This window comes from Balaenoptera acutorostrata, chromosome 11 (assembly GCF_949987535.1).
Source record: "Balaenoptera acutorostrata chromosome 11, mBalAcu1.1, whole genome shotgun sequence".
NCBI lineage: Eukaryota > Metazoa > Chordata > Mammalia > Artiodactyla > Balaenopteridae > Balaenoptera > Balaenoptera acutorostrata.
Window position 1 is genome coordinate 81,314,515 of NC_080074.1, and position 25,320 is coordinate 81,339,834.

Below are 25,320 nucleotides of genomic sequence, written 5' to 3' on the forward strand. Positions count from 1 at the left end.
TCTTCCCAGTGTGGAGGCACTGGGTACTTCAGCTGTGACTCATGCCTCCAAATGGGTATTGTCCAACAACGAGTGCTGCTGACCCTGGAGCCTATTTACTTCCCCCAGTGACGCTGCTGGAAAAAAATTGGAAAAATTGTCCCAAACAGTTCTGGGAGTTTCCTATTGCAATTCTGTAGAGGGTCAAGTTGAAGCAAGTAGGCACACTGTTATTTAATTGCCATACATCATGTTCAAATTGAAGTACAACTTTATTCAGTAGCCCATTTAACTAAAAAACAAAACAAAACCAAAGTGTAAAGCATAGGCATTTTCATATGTGGGGTATTGACAAGCAAGTCTTGACTAAGGATATTAGGAGTTAGAAGTTGAAGCACATACTGAGAATTTCTTTCCTTATTAAATCCATAAATAGCAACCATTTGACATGCAGACTCTAAGTCAGTAATTATATAAGGCAAAGATCACTTTTGATCTTTTCCTTGTCATGGCTGATTGATTCTCCTACCTTGTCAGATGAAGAATTTTACCTTGAAAGTATTCCTCTTTTTTATTTCCTTTACAACTGAACGCTGAAAACTGAAAAATCAGGTACTGGTAGAATAATGGTGTTATATTTCCCACTTCTTTATCCTTCTTGACAGGAAGATGACAGCAGCTCTATTGAATGGGAACAAGCTGGGATATGCCATTAAATTTTAATCACCTCCCTGCCTGTGAAGCTGATAATTGGAGATCATTTAACAGAGCCTGCTGCTCTGTTGGCTTTCTGTAAATCCCGGCCATTTGTAAAAGGCAAAAAGCCCAGTTATCACTTTAACCCAAGCTCATCTTGAGAAGGGATTTTATGCCAAATGCCCCAGTATCCAAATGCCATGAGTCCGAGGACCTTCCTTGGGCTCACATTAGGTTTTCTTTCCTTTCTTTCCTTTTAACCAATAGAACTATTTAATGTAATGTCATGTAGAAATTGGCAGTTCACACTTTCTTACCAGAGACCAAGCCACTGATCTCCCTTGCTTTCCCCTTTCTTCCCAAATGCACTCAAAAGCTGCCTTCTAACTTCCTTCTGCTTTGCTTCAGACAGCAAATGGATGTGACAACGGACTGCAAACCCTCTCAGCTGGTCCAGTCCAGAGATGTTTTAATTTTGTTTGTGAACTAGTGTCTCCTGTGGTCTTGTGACCCTCCAGCCAAATGTTATCTACGCTCTTTACTCTTTCTCACCCCATCTCTGTAGAGCCAGGCTTCTTTTTCAAAAGGGATAATTCTTCCTTCTGTTCTGTGAACCATCCTTGACCTTCATCATAGCAAACTACTAAGTCCGCGGGAGGAATTACACTGCTGATATGTAGCTGAGGAGCCTCATAGCTCAGAGTTTCCAATCTGTACTTTAAAAGAAAGTTTTAGCCTTTACATTCAGCATCTCTGCATTGGTGGGGGCCCCCATTCACTCATTCTTTCTTCCTTCATCGTTCATTCAATACATTTATTTTGTGTGTAGCACCCTGCTAGCATTAAGGGTATAAATGAGAACAAAACAGGTATGGTTCTCATCCTTGAAGAGCTTTTGATCTGGTGGGGTGACAGACATCACATAAGTAACTGTATGGACACTTGATTACATTGTTCTCATTGCAGAATGAGAGCATGGAACAGGACACCTGGCTGATAGAGGTTAATATTTCTTGAGTCCTGGCCACGTTCCCGGCACTGTGCCACGCTATTTCAGGCATGAAGCCACTGAATGCTCCCAATCAGGCTGTTAGCCTCCTTTTACAAAGGGGGAAACAGAGGCAAGAAAATAACCTCCCTAGTCACACAGTCTGAATGTAGCTGTTCCTCCTCACAGCAGAACTGTGTGAGAATTCCCTTTGTGCTACATTCCTACCAATACTTTGTGATATCAGATTTTTAATTTTTGACAATCTGATAGGCACGAAATTATATTCCAGTGCGATTCAAGAAAGAAAATGTAATTGGAGTAAACTGTGGATCAGCGGTGAACAATATTTACATGGTCATAATAAAGAAATGTAAACTGAATATCGTGAGAGATTAGTCTTTGGAGGATGCAGGGGAAGGGAAGAGTGTTTGCATGTATGTGGGGTGTTCGTTGGTGATGATCATGTAAGGTGGCCAAATCCAAGTTTCCACAGAAAAAAGTCAACGTGATAATGCTGAAAACTGAAAAATCAGGTACTGGTAGCCTAATGGTGTTATATTAAAACATGGAGGTAAATAGTAGACAAAAATAAAAGGATGAAAAGGTGTGAAAATATTTGCTTCTAGGAAGCTTGAGACTGGGTTGGGTGGGCCAGGAGACTGCTGTTTCTTGTTGCAAGCCTTGTTCTGTTTGATTTTGTTTTCCCTCAATTTCAAGAGCAATCAGGGGCACTGGGGTCATCCATCAGCACAGCCCACAGCAGCAGTGGAGCCCCCAGTCCCTTCTCATAGCCAGCACACCCTCTCCAGAAAAATGGAAGCAGCAGCGGTCCCTTCACAGAGGAGCTTGGGGTGGCTGCCTCCGCGCTGCCACCAGAAGCCCAGAGCAGTGGATGCCCAGTGTATCCAAAAGCTGTGTGCTCCACGATGAGGTACTGGGCTGGGCTCCTCGTCTCCCTGAGTTTCAGTGTTCAGCAGCGCTTAGTGCCGCACGTGGTGACCTGAGGAGTGAAGCTCTGAGTCAGTTCTTTGTGATGCCCCTCCTCCCCCTAACCCACCTCTTCCCCTATTTCCCTTCCTTCCTTCCTTCCTTCTTTTCCTATATTAGATTAGAGAAAAAAAGGAGTAGTGGAAAGGGGGAAAGAGAAGCTAACCGAAACCCAGCTGCCTGCCTTATTTAGAAACAAGGGGAGGTGAGGTGTGGGTCTGTGAAGCCTCAGTTAGGAGGAGCAAAGCTTTTGCTGCTTCCTTGGTGGAAAAGCCCCGAGCGTTAGAGAGCAGGTGCTCCTGATTCTCTGGGGAAGGAGAGCTCTACCTTCCTCTGCTGTCTCTCCCTTCTTCTTGTGTTAGAAAGGAATTTGTTACAGCACAAGTGTGGAAGGAAGCCCAGAGGACTCTGCCTTTAAGACATGCTTGTGAGGAGGCAGGGAGATGCTTTCAGAGCACAGGATTTTCCAAAGCCTTTGTAGTTTTGTTGTCGTCTCCTGTGATCCAGCTGTGAACATTGGCATAGATGTACCAGCACGGGTGCTCACAAAATTAGGCTGTTTCTAATGGATGAGAGTTTTAATAAATATGAAAGTTCTATTTATAGTGTTAGTACTTTACCACTTCAAGCTATGTCTTCTGTGAAGTCCCAGAAAAACCTCCTCTTTTCAGGGTCTTTGTTCCTAGTTATTCCCTCCTTTGCCCATTTCTATCCTTTATTTTTCCATCCCATCGACCATTCATTCAACAAATATTTATTAAGCATCTGCCATGTGCCTGGCATGTTCCAGGCACCAGGGATGTCCTGGTGGATAAGGAGGACATAAGGTCCTTGCCCCTGTGTAGCTTCCCTTCCAGTAGAGGACAGATACTATATAATCAACAGTGAGGGACCGCTGTTAAGTGCTGTGAAGAGAGTGAAACAGGATGTGATGGAGAGTGATGGGTCAGCCGCCCTGAGCAGGTGAGGTCTGAGCTGAGACTGAATGAGGGGAGGCCCAGCCCCACAAGAATCTGTCAGGGGGTCTCGGGCTTGAGGGTAATGAGCAACGGGGGAGGCAGGGGGTGAGCTCGGGGGTGGCAGGCCCAGGTGATATTGGGCCATTTTGCTGTAGAAGCAAGTTTGGATTTTATTCTGAGTGGAAGGAGAAGACTTTGGAGTTTATATTTTTAAAGCTTTTAAAAGTGTTGGGGTGACATTACTGGATTAGCTTTAAAGATCACTCTGACTGCTGTGTGACAAATTGGCAGGGAGCAGAGGGCGGGCTATGTGCTGGAATGAAGCAGGGGACCAGGTAGGCAGCAGTTACGTGCTTGAGTGAGAAGCGAATGGACGTGGATAGGTGAGGGGTATGTTTTGGGTACAGAGTCAACAGGACTGCTAGTGAATGGGATGAGGAGGGGAAGAAAAAACCAAGAATTCCTGGGTTTCTGGCTCAAACAACTGGGTGGATGGGGAAGCTCTTTATTGAGACAGAAAACTAGAGGAGGGATTTTGCGAGGTAGGGCTTAGGGGAGGAGGGAGAATGTAGTCACAGGAAGGTGTGAGATCCCTGAGGCAGAGAGAAAAGGGACTCATTCATTTGTTAGAAGGTTGATGGAGGAGAGGAATGAGGAATTAGGAGGGTGCTGGTGGCTGTCAGTGTGGGGATTTCAGCAGAATGAGAGATGAAAGTCAGACTGCAAGGGGATGGCGAACGCGGTGAGGGCAGGGAGGGGCCAGCTCAGGCTTTGATCACAGTTGTAACCCAGGGCCTGGCACAGTGCCTGGCAAATGAAGGTGCCAAATATTCAAAACAAATAAATGAATGAGAGGGTGGTAAGGCGGTGTGGGAACTGAGTGTAGCACACTTTCAGGGTAAATGCCCAGTAGTGGGATTGCTGGGTCCTATGGTAGTTCTATTTTTAGTTTTTTAAGGAACCTCCATAATTCAAAAAGAGTCATGTACCAAAATGTTCGTTGCAGCTCTATTTACAATAGCCAGGACATGGAAGCAACCTAAGTGTCCATCATCGGATGAATGGATAAAGAAGATGTGGCACATATATACAATGGAATATTACTCAGCCATAAAAAGAAACGAAATGGAGGTATTTGTAATGAGGTGGATGGAGTTAGAGTCTGTCATACAGAGTGAAGTAAGTCAGAAAGAGAAAAACAAATACAGTATGCTAACACATATATATATGGAATCTAAGGAAAAAAAAAAGTCATGAAGAACCTAGTGGCAAGATGGGAATAAAGACACAGACCTAGTAGAGAATGGACTTGAGAATACGGGGAGGGGGAAGGGTAAGCTGTGACAAAGTGAGAGAGTGTCATGGACATATATACACTACCAAACGTAAAATAGATAGCTAGTGGGAAGCAGCCGCATAGCACAGGGAGATCAGCTCAGTGCTTTGTGACCACATAGAGGGGTGGGATAGGGAGGGTGGGAGGGAGGGAGATGCAAGAGGGAAGAGATATGGGAACACCTGTATATGTATAACTGATTCACTTTGTTATAAAGCAGATGCTAACACACTATTGTAAGGCAATTATACTTCAATAAAGATGTTTGAAAAAAAAAAAGGACAGACCAAACCCTGGGACAAATGGTGAAAGCAAAGCTATACAGAGAAAATCTCACCCAGAAGCATACACATATACACTCCCAAAAAGAGGAAAAGGGGAAAAAATAATATATCTTTACTCCTAAAGTCCACCTCCTCAATTTGGGATGATTCGATGTCTATTCAGGTATTCAACAGATGCAGGTACATCAAGTTGTTTGTGGAGCTTTAATCCGCTGCTTCTGAGGCTGCTGGGAGAAATTTCCCTTTCTCTTCTTTGTTCATACAGCTCCCGGGGTTCACCGTTGGATTTGGACCCGCCTCTGCGTGTAGGTCGCCTGAAGTCATCTGTTCTTCGCTCACACAGGATGGGGTTAAAGGAGCAGCTGCTTCAGGGGCTCTGGCTCACTCAGGCCGCGGGGAGGAAGGGGTACGGATGCGGGGCGAGCCTGCAGCGGCAGAGGCCAGCATCACGTTGCAGCAGCCTAAGGCGTGCCGTGCGTTCTCCCTGGGAAGTTGTCCCCGGATCATGGGACCCTGGTAGTGGCAGGCTGCACAGGCTCCTGGGAGGAGCGGTGTGGATAGTGACCTGTGCTTGCACACAGGCTTCTTGGTGGTGGCAGCAGCAGCCTTAGCGTCTCATGCCCGTCTCTGGGGTCTGCGCTGATAGCCGCGTCTCGCACCCATCTCTGGAGCTCCTTTAACCGGTGCTCTGAATCCCCTCTCCTCGCACACCGCAAAACAAAGAGGCAAGAAAAAGTCTCTTGCCAGTTCGGCAGCTCCAGACCTTTTCCCGGACTCCCTCCCGGCTAGCTGTGGCACACTAGCCCCTTCAGGCTGTGTTCACGCCGCCAACCCCAGTCCTCTCCCTGGGATCCAACCTCCGAAGCCCGAGCCTCAGCTCCCAGCCCCGCCTGCCCTGGCGGGTGAGCAGACAAGGCTCTCAGGCTGGTGAGTGCTACTCGGCACCGATCCTCCGTGTGGGAATCTCTCCGCTTTGCCCTCCGCACCCCTGTGGCTGCACTCTCCTCCGTGGCTCCGAAGCTTCCCCTCTCTGCCACCCGCAGTCTCCGCCCACGAAGGGGCTTCCTAGTGTGTGGAAACCTTTCCTCCTTCACAGCTCCCTCCCACTGGTGCAGGTCCCGTCCCTATTCTTTTGTCTCTGTTATTTCTTTTTTTCTTTTGCCCTACCCAAGTACGTGGGGAGTTTCTTGACTTTTGGGAGGTCTGACGTTTTCTGCCAGCGTTCAGTGGGTGTTCTGTAGGAGCAGTTCCACGTGTAGATGTATTTCTAATGTATCTGTGGGAAGGAAAGTGATCTCCACGTCTTACTCTTCCGCCATCTTGCCCGACTCGCCTGAAACCTAAGTTTTGCTCTTACGGCCTTTCAACTGATTGGATCAGTGTCTCCCAGATTATTGAGTCTAATCTTTACCAAAAGTCAACTGATTGTAGATGTTAAGCATGACTACAAAATACCTTCACAGCAACGCTAGATTAGTGTTTGCTTGTATAACTAGGTACCACAGCCTAGTCAAGTTGATGCATAAAACTATCCATCGCGCTAACATTCATTGAGTCTTTTCTGTGTTCAGATACTGTTCTCAATACCTCCATACTTATTTAACCCTCAAGCAATCTTCTGCAGTTGGTACTCCTATATCTGCATTTGATAGATGAACAAATGGAAGCATAAGTCAGCAGAAGTGACTTGCTCAGGATCATGCAGCATGTGTGATGAAGCTGAAAATCAACCCTAACCCTGATGCTGCAACCTGGCTCCCAGGTCCCCGCTCTGAACCGATTTACTCACTCCTTAATGTAAAGAGAAAGTTAGCTACGGCAGGAAATCTCATAACTTCACAAGTGGACAGGATTTTTACCTTAAAGATGGTACCACCTTGGCTGACATCAAGGGCTATACACCATTTGGAGGGGTCCAGTCTCCCGAGTGGGTATTGCTCTCTCCTTCTGTCATGACCATTACCTCTGTCCACCTAACCCAGGCTCAGCCTGGTTTTGTGTTTGATGAGACCACAGTTGTGATATGATTGGTTATTTTAGCTATTATATGTTTTTTAACTAGCCTCGAAGAGGCTAATGCACGTTACAGAAGCCAAATACTGTCGAGAAACAAAGTTCACATAAAGAGATCCACTGAATTATGTTCTGACAATGTTTACACAGAATTGAAATAACCTCAGAGGCCCCAGGTAATCTCCATAATCACAGTATGGCTTCACGCGGTTGTTAACTCCACCACTAACCGCCTTGAGGTAGGAGGATCTGTGATTGCTGGAAATACCTCTTTTAACTCTTTCAGTTGTAAAAAGCAAAACAAGTCAAAATAGAAATGCAAATTACCTACGACTGAAATTGAAGTAAAATAAGGTTAAATACAATAGAACTTCACAAAAAATTTATAATAGCCGTCCAACGTGAATAACATGGGGAATGTGGCCCATTCCAAAAGACTGATTTTTCAGCTATTTCCATAATGTGATTCAAAATACTTTTTTCTCTTTAGTTTGTAGAACTCTCAAAATAATCAGTGATCTTCTGGCTTATGGGTGTGAGTCACCCATCTACTTACCGAGGTAGCCTCAAGAAAGGACTTGGAAACTGTAAGCGAAACTTAAGAAACATTGATGAGCTAGGTAGAGGTTAAAGGATCATTCATATGGAAAATATGCTGTGTCTTCAACATCACATGCAAGATAAGATCAGGCCAGCAGACACGCAGCCTTGTCTGACAGAGGCCGACTCAGATGGGTGTTTGAGAAGAAATACATCATCTGTAGCATCACCCTTTCTCTCTCCCAAAGTACAAGGAGCATGTGGAAGAGTGTAAAGACAGAAAGTCAACACGTATCAGAAAGGAGTGAATCATGGTTTAAGCAGAGCGCTTTCAACTGCTTGCAACAGATGTTTCAACATATGTTTTAAGATGCGTCTTACATTTAAGAGTAAAAGAGAGTGGTTGATCATTGTAATATAAAAAGGTAAAAAGAATTGAGCCTTATTCTTAGAAGTAAAGTGGCTGAATTGAAGATGAAGAAGACTGCATGGCAAGGAATGTGGGCAGCCTCTAGGAGCTAAGAGTGGCTTTGGCTGATAGCAAGCAAGGAAATAGGACTTCAGGACTACCATAGCAAGAAGGTGAATTTTGCCTGCTCCAAGAATGAACTGGCTTTTCCCCAGATCTCTCACACAAGAACTCAGCTTGGCTTATACTTTGATTTTAGCCTTGTAATACTGTGAGGAGAGAACCTAGACAGGCTGTGCTGGATTTCTGACCTACAGAATTATGGGGAGATAAACCACAGGCAGTATGGCCTTTGCATTCAGAGGTCTTCATTGAAGTTCTCACTGAGTTCGTCCTTTCTTCTCCCAAGCTTGGCAGGTATTCTTATGACTACTTCTTTGAACTCTTTATCAGCTGTGTGGCTGACAGGGTCCTGGTGCTCCAGCCGGGTGTCAGGCCTTTGCCTCTGAGGTGGGAGAACCGAGTTCAGGACATTGGTCCACCAAAGACCTCTTGGCTCCACGTAATATTAAATGGTGAAAGCTCTCCCAGAGATCTCCATCTCAATGCTAAGACTCAGGTCCACTCAACAAGCAGCACACTACAGTGCTGGACACCCTATGCCGAACAATTAGCAAGACAGGAACACAACCCCACCGATTAGCTGAGAAGCTGCCTAAAATCATAATAAGGTCACAGACACCACAAAACACACCACCGGACACAGTCCTGCCCACCAGAAAGACAAGATCCAGCCTCATCCTCCAGAAAACAGGCACTAGTCCCCTCCACCAAGAAGCCTACACAACCCACTGAACCAACCTTACCCACTGGGGGCAGACACCAAAAATAACAGGAACTACGAACCTGCAGCCTGTGAAAAGGAGACCCCAAACACGGTAAGTTAAGCAAAATGAGAAGACAGAGAAACACACAGCAGATGAAGGAGCAAGGTAAAAACCCACCAGACCAAACAAATGAAGAGGAAATAGGCAGTCTACCTGAAAAAAAATTCAGAGTAATGATAGTAAAGATGATCCAAAATCTTGGAAATAGAATGGAGAAAATACAAGAAACGTTTAACAAGGACCTAGAAGAACTAAAGAGCAAACAAACAATGATGAACCACACAATAAATGAAATAAAAAATTCTCCAGAAGAAATCAATAGCAGAATAACTGAGGCAGAAGAACGGGTAAGTGACCTGCAAGATAAAATACTGGAAATAACTACTGTAGAGCAGAATAAAGAAAAAAGAATGAAAAGAATTGAGGACAGTCTCAGAGACCTCTGGGACAACATTAAACACACCAACATTCGCATTATAAGGGTCCCAGAAGAAGAAGAGAAAAAGAAAGGGACTGAGAAAAAATTTGAAGAGACTATAGCTGAAAACTTCCCTAATTAGGGAAAGGAAATAGTCAATAAAGTCTAGGAAGCACAGAGAGTCCCATACAGGATAAACCCAAGGAGAAACATGCCAAGACACATATTAATCAAACTATCAAAAATTCAATACAAAGAAAAATAATAAAAGCAACAAAGGAAAAACAACAAATAACATAAAAGAGAATCCCCATAAGGTCAACAGCTGATCTTTCAGCAGAAACTCTGCAAGCCAGAAGGGAGTGGCAGGACATATTTAAAGTGATGAAAGGGAAAAACCTACAAACAAGATTACTCTAGCCAGTAAGGATCTCATTCAGACTCGATGGAGAAATTAAAAGCATTACAGAGAAGCAAAAGCTAAGAGAATTCAGCACCACCAAGCCAGCTTTACAACAAACGCTAAAGGAACTTCTCTAGGCAGGAAACGCAAGAGAAGGAAAGGACCTACAATAACAAACCCCCAAAAATTAAGAAAATGGTAATAGAAACATACATATCAATAATTACCTTAAATGTAAATGGATTCAATGCTCTAACCAAAAGACATAGACTGGCTGAATGGATACAAAAACAAAACCCATATATATGCTGTCTACAAGAGACCCACTTCAGACCTAGGGACACATACAGACTGAAAGTGAGGGGATGGAAAAAGATATTCCATGCAAATGGAAATCAAAAGAAAACTGGAGGAGCAATTCTCATATCAGACAAAATAGACTTTAAAATAAAGACTATTACAAGAGACAAAGAGGGCACTATGTAATGATCAAGGGATCAATCCAAGAAGAAGATATAACAATGGAAAATATTTATGCACCCAACATAGGAGCACCTCAATACATAAGGCAAATGCTAACAGCCATAAAAGGGGAAACTGACATTAACACAGTCATAGTAGGGACTTTAACACCCCATTTTCACCAATGGACAGATCATCCAAAATGAAAATAAATAAGGAAACACAAGCTTTAAATGACACATTAAACAAGATGAACTTAATTGATATTTATAGGACATTCCATCCAAAAACAACAGAATACTCTTTCTTCTCAAGTGCTCATGGAACATTCGCCAGGATAGATCATATCTTGGGTCACAAATCAAGTCTTGGTAAACTTAAAAAAATTGAAGTCATATCAAGTATCTTTTCCGACCACAATGCTCTGAGACTAGATATTAATCACACGAAAAAATCTGTAAAAAATACAAACACAAGGAGACTAAACAATAAACTACTTAATGACCAAGAGATCACTAAAGAAATCAAAGAGAAATTAAAAAATACCTAGAGGGCTTCCCTGGTGGCGCAGTGGTTGAGAATCTGCCTGCTAATGCAGGGGACACGGGTTCGAGCCCTGGTCTGGGAAGATCCCACATGCCACGGAGCAGCTGGGCCCGTGAGCCACAGCTACTGAGCCTGCGCGTCTGGAGTCTGTGCCCCGCAACGGGAGGGGCCGCGATAGTGAAAGGCCCGCGCACCGCGATGAAGAGCGGTCCCCGCACCGCGATGAAGAGTGGCCCCCACTTGCCGTAACCAGAGAAAGCCCTCGCACGAACCGAAGACCCAACACAGCCAAAAATAAATAAATAAATAAATAAAGTAGCTATAAAATTAAAAAAAAAAAAATCTTATAAAAAAAAAAATACCTAGAAACAAATGACAATGAAAACATGACGACCAAAACCCTATGGGCTGCAGCAAAAGCAGTTCTAAGAGGGAAGTTTATAGAAATACAATCCTACCTCAAGAAACAAGAAACATCTCAAATAAACAACCTAACCTTACACCTAAAGCAATTAGAGAAAGAAGAACAAAAAAACCCCTAAAGTTTGCAGAAGGAAAGAAATCATAAAGATCAGATCAGAAATAAATGAAAAAGAAATGAAGGAAACGATAGCAAAGATCAATAAAACTAAAAGCTGGTTCTTTGAGAAGATAAACAAAATGATAAACCATTAGCAAGACTCATCAAGAAAAAAAGGGAGAAGACTCAAATCAATAGAATTAGAAATGAAAAAGGAGAAGTAACAATTGACACTGCAGAAATACAAAGAATCATGAGACATTAATACAAGCAGCCATATGCCAATAAAATAGACAACCTGGAAGAAATGGGCAAATTCTTAAAAATGCACAACCTTCCAAGACTGAACCAGGAAGAAAGAGAAAATAAAAACAGACCAATCACAAGCACTGAAATTGAAACTGTGATTTAAAATCTTCCAACAAACAAAAGCCCAGGACCACATGGCTTCACAGGCGAATTTGATCAAACATTTAGAGAAGAGCTAACACCTATCCTTCTCAAACTTTTCCAAAATATAGAAGAGGGATGAACACTCCCAAACACATTCTATGAGGCCACCATCACCCTGATACCAAAACCAGACAAAGATGTCACAAAGAAAGAAAACTACAGGCCAATATCACTGATGAACATAGATGCAAAAATCCTCAACAAAATACTAGCAAACAGAATCCAACAGCATATTAAAAGGATCATACACCATGACCAAGTGGGGTTTATCCCAGGAATGCAAGGATTCTTCAATATATGCAAATCAATCAACGTGATACATGATATTAACAAATTGAAGAAGAAAAACCATATGATCATCTCAATAGATGCAGACAAAGCTTTCGACAAAATTCAACACCCAGTTATGATAAAACCCTCCAGATAGTAGGCATAGAGATAACTTTCCTCAACATAATAAAGACCCATAGCCAACATCATTCTCAATGGTGAAAAACTGAAACCATTTCCATTAAGATCAGAAAAAAGACAAGGTTGCCCACTGTCACCACTATTATTCAACATAGTTTTGGAATTTTTAGCCACTGCATTCAGAGAAGAAAAAGAAATAAAGGGAATCCAAATCGGAAAAGAAGAAGTAAAGCTGTCACTGTTTGCAGATGACATGGTACTGTACATAGAGAATCCTAAAGACGCCACCAGAAAACTACTAGAGCTAATCAATGAATCTGGTAAAGTAGCAGTATACAGAATAAATGTACAAAAATCTCTTGCATTCCTATACACCAATGATGAAAAATCTGAAAGAGAATTTATGGAAACACTCCCGTTTACCATTGCAACAAAAAGAATAAAATACCTAGGAATAAACTTACCTAAGGAGACAAAAGACCTGTATGCAGAAAACTATAAGACACTGATGAAAGAAATTAAAGATGATACAAACAGATGGAGAGATATACCATGTCCTTGGATGGGAAGAATCAACATTGTGAAAATGACTGTACTACCCAAAGCAATCTACAGATTCAATGCAATCCTTATCAAACTACCAATGGCATTTTTCACAGAACTAGAAAAAAAAATTTCACAAGTTTTATGGAAACACAAAAGACCCCGAATAGCCAAAGCAATCTTGAGAAAGAAAAACGGAGCTGGAGGAATCAGGCTCCCTGACTTCAGACTATACTACAAAGCTGCAGTAATCAAGACAGTATGGTACTGGCACAAAAACAGAATTATAGATCAATGGAACAGGATAGAAAGCCCAGAGATAAACCCATGCACATATGGTCACCTTATTTTTGATAAAGGAGGCAAGAATATACAATGGAGAAAAGACAGCCTCTTCAATAAGTGCTTCTGGGAAAACTGGACAGCTACATGTAAAAGAATGAAATTAGAACACTCCCTAACACCATACTCAAAAACAAACTCAAAATGGATTAAAGACCTAAATATAAGGCCAGAAACTATAAAACTCTTAGAGGGAAACAAGGGCCGAACACTCTATGACATAAATCACAGCAAGATCCTTTTTGACCCACCACCTAGAGAAATGGAAATAAAATCAAATATAAACAAATGGGACCTAATGAAACTTAAAATCTTTTGCACAGCAAAGGAAACCATAAACAAGATGAAAAGACAATTGTCAGAATGGGAGAAAATATTTGCAAATGAAGGAACTGACAGAGGACTAATCTACAAAATTTACAAGCAGCTCAATATCAAAAAAACAAACAACACAGTCCAAAAATGGGCAGAAGACCTAAATAGACATTTCTCCAAAGAAGGTATACAGACAGCCAACAAACATGTGAAAGAATGCTCAACATCACTAATCATTAGAGAAATGCAGTTCAAAACTACAATGAGGTATCACCTCATACCAGTAAGAATGGCCATCATCAAAAAATCTACAAACAATAAATGCTGGAGAGGGTGTGGAAAAAAGGGAACCCTCTTGCACTGTTGGTGGGAATGTAAATTGATACAGCCACTATGGAGAACAGTATGGAGGTTCCTTAAAAAGCTAAAAATAGAACTACCATATGACCCAGCAATCCCACTACTGGGCATATACCCTGAGAAAACCATAATTCAAAAAGAGTCATGTACCACAATGTTCATTGCAGCTCTATTTACAATAACCAGGACATGGAAGCAATGTAAGTGTCCATCGACAGATGAATGGATAAAGAAGATGTGGCACTTACATACAATGCAATATTACTCAGCCATAAAAAAAACAAAATTGAGTTTTTTGTAGTGAGATGGATGGATCTAGAATCTGTCATACAGAGTGAAGTAAGTTAGAAAGAGCAAAACAAATACTGTATGCTAACACATATATATGGAGTCTACAAAAAAAAAAAGGTTATGAAGAACCTAGAGGCAGGAGAGGAATAATTATGCAGATGTAGAGAATGGACTTGAGGACACGGGGCGGGGGAAGGGTAAGCTGGGACAAAGTAAGATAGTGGCATGGACTAATATACACTACCAAATGTAAAATAGATAGCTAGTGGGAAGGAGCCGCATAGCACAGGGAGATCAGCTCAGTGCTTCGTGACTACCTAGAGAGGTGGGATAGGGAAGTGGGAGGGAGACGCAAGAGGGAGGAGATATGAGAACATATGTATATGTATAGCTGATTCACTTTGTTATAAAGCAGAAGCTAACACACCATTGTAAAGCAATTATACTCCAATAAAGATGTTAAAAAAAAAAAGTAAGGTATATTCATTTTCCCCAGTAAAGTGCTGGATGTAGGTCTTCAAATAAATGTAAGTGAACAGTTTCAGTTACATTAATGTTCTGTGGAAATTGACATTTAAAAAAAGTAGGCCTTGTGTTGTCAAAAGAAAGAAATGAGAAGCTTCTCAAGATGAACAATAGAGGGAGGAAAGCAACATTGAGACAGATGAAGAAAAGCAGGAGGTTTTGAGTACAGAAAGATGACTGTTGGCAAAGAGACCGGGGGGAAGCCTGATGTGGAGTGAGGGCTTGAACAGAGAAGCAGGTCGTGAGCAGTTCAGGCTCCTGAGGAGGCAGAGGCAGCTTGATTGCAAGTTTTATCAGGTCACAACTAGGAGGGGGAGAAGGCTGGCTGTGTTCAGAAGGTGGTAATTTTTGGGCTTCCCTGGTGGCGCAGTGGTTAAGAATCCACCTGCCGATGCAGGGGACGTGGGTTCAAGCCCTGGTCCAGGAAGATCCCACATGCCACAGAGCAAGTAAGCTCATGCACCACAACTACTGAGCCTGCGCTCTAGAGCCCATGAGCCACAACTACTGAAGCCCACGTGCCTAGAGCCCATGCTCCACAACAAGAGAAGCTACCACAATGAGAGGCCCGTGCACCGCAGCGAAGAGTAGCCCCCGCTCACCGCAACTAGAGAAAGCCTGCGCACGGTAACAAAGACCCAACACAGCCAAAAATAAATAAATGAAATAAATAAAATTTTTTAAAAAGTTTAGAAAAAGAAGATGGTAATTTTGACCAAAATGTGCCCTCTAGAAGGTAATGAGAGGTGAGGGGGGAAGAGCTGAGACCTCAGCTGACTCTTGCGGCCTCTCTGGATACTGGCAATGGCCGTCAGTGTCTGACTTTAAGGATGAAATGCAGGGTAATAAGTAACAACTTCCTAGAGAACACAAAAGCTTTCCCTTTGATTATGGCTTTTCTGTGAACCTAAGGCATCTTCACAGTGAGTCAGTGAGGTCAGGGAGGCCCTGGGCCGGGGGTGCTGACACTAGCCCATGAAATTACTCTCCAGGTCCTGAGTAGGTGGGAAGGAGAGGGCGAGGTGGTGTCTCTGGGGTCAGACTGCCTGAATCAGACACAGCTCTGCCACCACCAGGCTCTGTGACCCGATAATTTACTTCATCTTTCTAATCTCAGTTTCCTCATCTGTAAAATGGGACTAAAGACACCATCTCCCTCATAGTATTGTTAGGATGATTAAATAGATAATGCCCAGTGGTAGGCATAAAGTGGGGCTCAGAAGTGTTCACAAGTATTGTCACCTTTATAGTGTGCCTGATGTGTGCTTGGCTCTCTTTTAGTGAGATGCTTTTGCTATAGTTATCTCATTTAAACCTCATAATATGTACGTGTTTCTTTTATTACTTACATTTTTTTACCTGCAAGAAAACTGCCTGCAAGAGTTCAGAGAAAATAAGTTGTCAAGAATAACACATGTACTCACTATGTGAATCTATGTCTTTCTTGATCCAAGTCGGTGTTAAATGTCCTGTGACGATTAGCCTTTTTAAGAGCAGATGTGGAGGGTTATTGGGAGCCAACAGCTTAGTGCAGAGGCAAGAGGCTCGGTTCTGGTTATAATAAAATGATTCATCATGTCACTACTCTACACCAAGACCCTTCTAATGGTGACCCAACAAGACCGAGACCCCTCAGTGTGGTTGGTAATAGGAAATCATACTTTTTTGATCCCTTTATGTGTGCTACACACTGAAAAAGGAGATTTCCCATTTAATACTAACAGGAATTCTGAGAGGTAGCTACCATTATCATCTCCAATTTGCAGGTGAGGAAATGGGGCTGGTAGGTGGCTGAACCAAAATTTGAAAGGACATCTGTCTGGTCTTAAAGTCCATGACTTACCACCCCTGGAACTGTCTTGCTCTGCATCTGTAGGCTGATTGGCCTCACATCCACATTTCTGGCCTCATCTCCCACTGCTATTTTGAAGTAATTTGCTCCCTAAATCCCTCTCCTCACTGCCATGAAATGTACCTTGTGCTTTGTGATTGCCATGGTTTTCCTGTGTTGTCGTCCACCTCCATATCTTCTCCCCCATAATTTCTTTTGACATAATGCCATCCTTTAGATACATTTTCTCAAACACCCTGCCTAGTTTGGTTGCAACTTATCTGAAAACCCAAAGCACTTATTGATTTACTTATTCAGCAATTACCATTTGCTAGTTCGTATTCTTAATTAACCTTTCATGTATCTGTGCCTTTCCTTTTGTAATAGGTTACCAAGCTCTTGGAGTTCATGTCATTTTTTTTTTCCCCCAGAAATCCTTGCTTTGCACATCATCTAACTTAATAAATATCAACTAATCCACTCTTTTCAGGAAAATAGTATACTCATCAAGAGAGGTAATTTTAAAACTACAAGAAAACATCTATTACACAATTATAGCACAAGTCATAGCTTATGGATATTTGAATAAAGAGCCTTCATTATTCCAATGAAAAGAAAGTGAGTGAATGGACAGAATCATAGCCAAGGAAAAAAGTATAATAAAAACACCCAGAATGGATGGAACATACCAGAGTCATGTTGGAGTTTACCTACCAGTTTGGAAGACTGGTCAACTGTGTGCCCCAAATGCAGCAGCTAATGTGACAGAAAACGTCAATACATATACAGCTTGTAAGTAGCATTTCATTTCTCCTAGATGTCTCTTTAATTGCCTTAATACTAAACAAAATTTTTGTATGTTATGATATTATTTAATTTTCTGACTTCATTCACATAAATGAGAGAAAGATGATTTAGAAGTAAAGCTCATATTAGATAGATTTAGAAATTTTTATGCCTTCTTGCATTATTTGGTTGCACAAGAAGCAAGCGATTTCTGTAGTCATGTAGGTTTAAGTAGTTATCTAGTTTTAAACTTTTTCTTTTAAGAACTTAATATTTATTTTCTGATATTTTATTATCACATTGTTTTGTGTCATGCATGTGTGGGTTTTAAACATATGTGTGTTTCAAACATATATCTGCTTTGCTAGACATTTAGGCTACTATTCATTTCCATACTTGCTGAATTAAATCTTTTAGTAGGAACTATAGTTCACTGATAGAATGTTACAAAAATCAGATTCTCACTATTAGTTTTACTTTACTTCTCACTCCTTTATCCAAACATTCCTTAGGAATATGCAGAATCTGTTTCTATTTCATGTACTAACAGATGATATTTGTAAGAGAATCTGAGATCTCTTAATATCCCATGACCTTCTTCTTTTTTGAATATCTTCCCATCTTGCCTTCAGATATTTTTAGAGGACAAAATGTAGAGATTTTGTATCACTGATATATCACCTTGCATAAGGCAGGGAACTAAAAAATATTCTCAGACACTTTTTTTCCCCTTTTTGGATCACTATTAAGTAGTGTTTCTCTATTCAGTTCCTGCTTTATTTATACCTCAAATAATTCTGTACAAAGTTGACTAATTAAATGCGAGAGCATACGAATCATTATTACCCTGTTTACCAGCTCTTTTAAATGTGTGCAATTTATTTTAATACAGAACAGCTGGAGAACAATCAGGTGAAACCTCTGTTGGAATCAAGAAATAATTAAATCATCTTCATGCTAATTTCCACCATCTTCTGTTGCAGATGGCAATCCTGTCACCCTCCAATGATCTTTCTCAGAGATGACTCTAAATGTAGAACCTCTGCTTGCTTGTAGCAACCTGACTTATTTTAAAGGATAAGTGGAGGAAAGGAAGGACATGATAGCATCTCCTCGTCTCTGGGTACGGGTATTATTTTGTTGAAATTGTAGACAGATGTGGAAGATGGTTTTGTAAGGCACTCAAGCCCAGAATTGTAAGCGGTCTATGTTACTAGTAATACATTCAGTGTAATCCATCTGCCTCCTATGTGAAGAAATGTGGCTGTTTTCTACAAAATGCATTTTGAAAAAGCCACCTCTAAAAAGCCATCCCATCTGTGTGAGATAATTCTTGAGAAGATGGTGGGTTATGCTGCATAGAGTCATTGGATCTGATAGGCAAGCTCCTAAAACCTTTTTGTGTTCATTTCAAAATATCATTTACCCAGGTAAAATATTTTGTGTCTTTGAATTTGATTAGGTAAGAATAAGTGGATTTATATGGAAATAATTATAATTTTTTTCAACATACATTACCCTTCATGCACCTCCCCCACCCCTCATCAGCTCCCCTCCCCGCTCCCTCAACCATTGCTTCAAGGGATATTTCCCTTGTGTGTCTTATTCCCCATGCTGCCTGAGTCCCTTCAGGAGAATCTGCCATACATAACCAGCCACCTCTTTCCTACCCACCTGGAAAAGTCTCTTCATATGGAAAAAAAGGGAAAGTTTTAATATGAAAAGTAAATATATTCATCCATCCAGGTAACTGCCAGGCACTGGGCTAGGTCCCGAACATAAACACATGAGGTTGGGGTCTTATTCTCAGCAGTGGAATCATCTATGGCACAGAAGTAGACACATAACCAGATAGAGACACAGTGTATGGGCCACAATCACAACAGGAAAGAAGACACACTCAAGTTAGGATAACTGGACGAGGGTTTGTTCAGAAAGTATAGACCCCACAGGGGTTGGTGCCCCAGGCTAGTAAGGGCAGAGTTACTGTTATCACCCCAAGGCCTGAAGGGAAGAGGGAAGAGAACAGTTACTCGAAGCCAGAGGAGAGAATCCTGTAGAAATGTTGAGACGTGAAAAGAGTGACACATCCATCCTGAGGCAGCCTTGCTGGAATCTTCCCTGACCTCCCTTCCTCCCATCTCATGTCAGGAATGCCCAGCGAAATCAAACTGGAAGACAGAGGCCATGGGGGCCAGTTGTAGCCCACACAGGGCAGGCTCCTGGAGAGAATAGAGAGGAGCAGAGTGGAGAAACAGTCTCAGGGACAACAGGAGACACTGAGCACATACAGGTAAAATGTCCTGCCAGCAAGTGCTCACCATGCAGCAGGGAGGAGGAGGAGTAAACAGACGTGGACAGCCCAGCTCCACACATGCTCCCGAAGCGGCCATCCCGTGTGCCACTGGAGCACTGAGGACAGACACCCATCCTGGGAGGGGGGTGTGGGGTGGGCTCACAGGGGCACTCCTGGATTTTGCGGGGTGAGGGGTTTTCCTGGTGAGAAAAGTAGCTGCTGCCAGTTGGGAACTGGCTTGGCACTCACGGTCAGACCTGGGTGTCCTGCTGCACGTAAATAATTTCACAGAACTGCAACATCCGAAAATGTTGACAAATCTGTGCTCAGATGGATCAAGTCAAAAACAAGGGCACTCTGAAATCACGTCTGAACAGAGACAAAAGCTGGAACATTGTCCAAACCTCAAAAATGGCCAAATATTCCTCCATCCTAGAAAATATGAGCGACTGTTCCTTCCTTACAAATGACAGATTTAGCTTTGCTTCTATTCTTCCCCCTTATTGATAAGATTTATTGTGAAACTCAATTGCAGCCAGCAACCAGTCCTGAGCAAAGGTCTTCCTTCCTCCCTGTATTCACCTAATACTATCCCCAATCCTATGATAGGTTCCCTCTAAACCCTCTTCCTGAGGCATCCCAGAGTTCTAAGATGTCATTCTCCCTTTCTGCAATGAGTAATAGACTCAACTGTCAATAAACACGGTGTGTTCCTTGTGGTTTGAAGCTGGAAAGTATCAACACCATTTAAAACTGAGAAAGGACATTTTAGGCATGTAAAAAATGCATAAAATGGAGCGAATCTGATACATTGGAAAAAATCGTAAGTAGTTCACAATGATTGGAGCTATCTAAGTCCGTGAGAGGCTATAAACATGCCCCTATGTCTGTAAACAAAACTAAATTTCACTCTTTCCCAGCTTGTGTAATTAGTCAAGGAAGAGGAATAACACGTCTAAAAATTGGAGAAAGATTTTACATTTTGAAATAACCCCAAACTTACCTGTGTGCACAAATTAAAATAGTTATTTTTCTAGATTTTCTGACTGCAAAATTGCAACAGATTTAAAAAGCTGTACTTCCTAATTTTTGTGAAGTGAGGTGGAAATGTGGCTTGTTTGTGGGTATCTTCAACATGCTTAGTTGACCTACACTGGGTAACCCAGAACTCTGGGACAGTTTTGGGGAGGAAAGTGTGGGAGAAAAGAATTGATCTCCTAGTCTCTAAGGAGTCAGTATTATTTTAATGAAGCTTTCAAGGAGATATGGAAAAATGATTTTGTAAAGCCTCAAGCTCAGAATTTTAAGTGACACATGTAACTAATAAGGCATTTGGCTTAATTCATCTGCCTCCTAAGAAATGTGGCTGTTTTCATTTTTCTCATTGTGGCAAGAGGAGACTGGAGGAGAAAGAAGGGACAAGACACTAAGCAGCCCTTTTATACTGAGCCTGGAAGTTTCTCTGTTCTTTGAAGATACCAAGGAGTTACTATATCGTCTTGCAAAATCCATACCTTTAAGCAGAGGCATATATATGCAGCAGTTGGTAGATGATAACTTTCTAATGTTTTCCTTGTCAAATCATCATAAATAAAATTAATATTAAAATAATAATTGCTGAAACTTTTATAGAATTTACTTTATGCCAGGCATCATACTCAGCGCTTTCCATACATTCATTAGTTTACTCCCCACAAGAACCTTGTGAAGTAAATATTGTGATGATTTTGCAGAAGGAATTGAGAGACAGAGAGTTTGAGTTTACCCAGAATCACACAGCTAGTAAGTGAAGGAGCTGAGCTTTGAACCCAAGGAGTTTGTCTATAGAGTCTGTGCTTTGCTGGATTCGAAGAGTTAAGCAGTGTGGTGTAGAGCAGTACTTTATTTTCTAACCTTAATGTGCGTGGGAATCTTTGGGGGCTCTTTAAGAATAATTCCTGGTTCAATAGATCCTGCCTGAGAATCTGCATTTCTACCAAGTGCTGTTGATCTGCTTCGTGCAGTGAGAGATCGAGGACCTGCAGTTAGAAAAGTGGAGTCCACGTCCTAAGGGTAAGACTCTCACTCAGTTGTCTCTGTGCTGCTCTTTTTCCTGATGTGTCACATGAGCAGGTCGGGTGATTTTAAGGCCCAGCCAAGCTTGCAAACCCCCGCATCCCCTGATTTCAGACTGGAGGTTCCTTCCAGCTGTCGTGGTGCGGCTCTCCTGGTCCTGATGGCCTAGGAGGCCCTAGAGGGGAGCTGGTGTTGGCAGCCTCCTCCCCATGGGCTGAGTTCAGGTGACAGTGCTTGAGCTTCTGGTTGGACAGGGGTGCTCCACTATCAGCTGTTTCCTTCCAAAACTGAGCGGTCTCCCAGCATCTGGCGCTGCTCCCTTTCACCTCATGGATTCTCATTCTCTGTCACAGCTGATTATGGGGCTGGATCTAAAAATGGAGCCTGGGATTTCCCTGGTGGCGCAGTGGTTAAGACTCCGCGCTCCCAGTGCAGGAGGCCTGGGTCCAGTCTCTGGTCAGGGAACTAGATCCCACATGCATGCCGCAACTAAGGAGGTCACGTGCCGCAACTAGGAGCCTGCCTGCAGCAACTAAGGCCTGGCGCAACTAAATAAATATTAAAAAAAAAAAAAAAAAATGGAGCCTGATACTCAAGGTGCCACATTGTGTCATTTTTGTTGTGCCCTGTAATTAGAGCTCCAAACTGTAATATTCCTGTGAAGAAATCTTTAGCATCTTAATAAAGCTCCTTCTTCTTTTAGAAGGGTTTCTACTATTAGACTAACAGAAGATACTTAACTCTCAGTGTGACCAGCCAATGCTGTGCTTAAAACTCATAATTTTCAAACTCCTTTTGCTTTTGTAATAACTGTGAGGACCTGTGAATAGAAAGTGATTAACCCTCCTATAACTTAAGCTTCAAAGAAAGTTTCATTGTTATGGTTCCCTAAATCTCCAAGTCTTGTACCTGTGATTTAGGGCTCCATTTCCCTGTAATCCCCAGTTCTATATTCACTATGCAAATCACAGATTTGTGTTTCAGATGATCAGTCAGGGTCCACTGTAGTGGGCCTTTCTCCTTTTTCTTCCTTTTGCTTTGATCATGCAGTGCTTAAGCACACACTCAATAAATTATGCAAAAAATTTCTCCAGATGCAGAGCTGTGTGACATTATGCATTATAGTTTCCTTGCTGCATTTTGACATTTTGTGAAATTTAATTGCATTTGATGATGCTCTCAACCTAACCAGGCCACAGCAGCAGTATTATCCCCCTGCTGTGCTCAGCAGTGCCTTCTGGAAGGTTGGGGAGAAGGGTGGTTGCTTTCCTTTTACCATGTTTATGCAATTCATTATCTCTTAACTACATCCAGGTTAGTTACAAGTCATGAAGATGTTTGCACAGCATAATCTTTTAGGCATATGTTTAATTTCCAAGTAGAGAAACAAGTCTTTCCATCTTTAGAATGATCTCTATATTGGAGGTATTGAATGATCTGGCTTCCGAATTTTACCTGATCTGTGGTTAGGGATGCTTTTACTATGTGCTGTTGATACTCAATGATTATTCCAGCCATGATTGAGGATTAGTATGTCTGATACCTAACCAGGGATGGGATTTTTAGGATAAAAGGCACAGAGTTTCAGAAATTATTATAAAGCTTGTGATGGGTATAGTAAGATAGGGATGATGGCTCCAAAAACCCCTGAAGAGAAACGCAGTTGGTCTGTTATCTCTGTCCATATGTCTTTCTTGGCTAAATTCTCCATTCCCGCTTGTACTGAAGATCTGGAATAGATGGAAGAGAGCTATAAAAATCTGGGAAGCACTTCTCTGGGATTTTCTTAACTTTGGAAAAATGGTGGAATCCTTGTTTCTAACAGAGTAAGTACTATATTTAACTATCCCCTGTGTCTCTAAAAGCAGCTTTCATGTTAATTGCTTTTGGATTATAGTAAAAATATTAAGGATAGCTATTGAACAGGCAGAAGTTAGGGCAGAAATCTGGGCAACTTCGCAAGACAGGCTGCTTCTCCCCTCCCAGGCCTAACCTCCTATATTCTACCCACCCCTTGCCTAGCAGCCCAGGAATTCAGGCAGCAGCTCTCCCAGGACTGTGGGGTTAGGTGGTGTCCCCTGAGACTGTACTGTGTTTTCTGGAGCAGTGTTAGATGAATCAGAACACAGTCTATGGTTTTCCCTTTCCTTTGGACCAATAATTGGTTATTCATTCAGGCCATGGAATCCTGGCTCTGTATATGAAGGCTTATAAAAAAAAAGTAAGAGGCCACAGATGAAATTTGTCTCTCTCTGCCAGATAGCCTGTTATTTGGATTCAAATTCCCTTTTCTGAAATATCACTTTCATCTTTGCATACCCACATGCATTTTGAATTTGAATATTTGGTTTAAAAAATTGGAACTCATGTACATTGTTCCCTCCCCACCATGTCAATTCCAGTGTAGTTCTGATGACTGAAATGTTATACATGGAAAATGGAATATACTTTCACATAATAGGCTATTGTGAAATAGATGTATTATGTGTTCTAACTTTTTACTGTACAATATTTTTGGTAAATATTGAATGTATAACAAAAATTGTAATAAAACATTCGATAAATTTTAGAGCTTCAAATGAATTCAGTGAAAACCTCTGTATTGTGTGCTCCTCCCCCAATCCTTTCTGCCTCAGGGGTACCATTATCCAGAATTTTATGTTTATTTGTCCTTTTTTTGTTTTTTTTATGGCTTTACCATATATGTTTGTATCCTTAATTTTTTTTTTTTTTTTAGTTTTTCATGTTTTTGAAATTTATATAAATCAAATCATCATTCTTTGGGTGTTTTCTTTGAAATTTTTTTTTCACTCACTTTTATGTTCCTGAAATTCATCTACATTTTTGCTTTTAGCTGTAATTGATTCCTTTCAATGGCTGTAGAATATTTCATTATAGGATTGTATTACTATGTATTCATAATGCTATTGATAGACTTTGGTCAGCCATCTTGAAGCTCTCCCTCTGGTTTTCCACTATTTTGCTACCTATCACAAACAGTCCTGGTGTGAACAATTTTTACATGCTCATTGGTGTAAATGTACGAGATTTTCTCTAGTTAATATTCCTAGGATTGACATTTCTGAAACTTAAGGCATGGACACCATCAGCATTACTGGATGAATCAAAAACAATTTAAGGTCATTAGATAAATTTTAAGATCATTAGATAAATTTTCAGTCTTATTAGTGAAATATATGCAATCCAATTGATCCATATCTTTGCCAATACTTGATACTGTCAGATTTAAAATTCTGACCAATCTGTTGGGTGTAAAATGGTGTGCCTCTGTGGTTTTTAACTTGTTTTTCTATGAAATACTAATGAGATTCAGCATATTTTTATAGTGCACTATCGGCCACTGGGATTTCCTTTTCTGTGAAGAGCCTGTTTTAAGTCTTTACCTATTTTTATGGGCTGAATTGTGTCAGCCCAAAACTCAAATGCTGAAGTCCTAACCCCCAGTACTTCCGCGTGTGACTGTATTTGGAAATACGATCTTAAAAGAGGTAGTTAAGTGAACATGAGGTTGTTAGGGTGAGCTCTAATTCAATACAACTAGTGCCCTAATAAGAGGAAATTTGGACACAGACAAGTCCAGAAGGAAGATGATGTGAAGACACAGGAAGAAGATGGCTATCTGCCAGCCTAGGAGAGAGGCCCCAGAAAAACCAGGACAGCC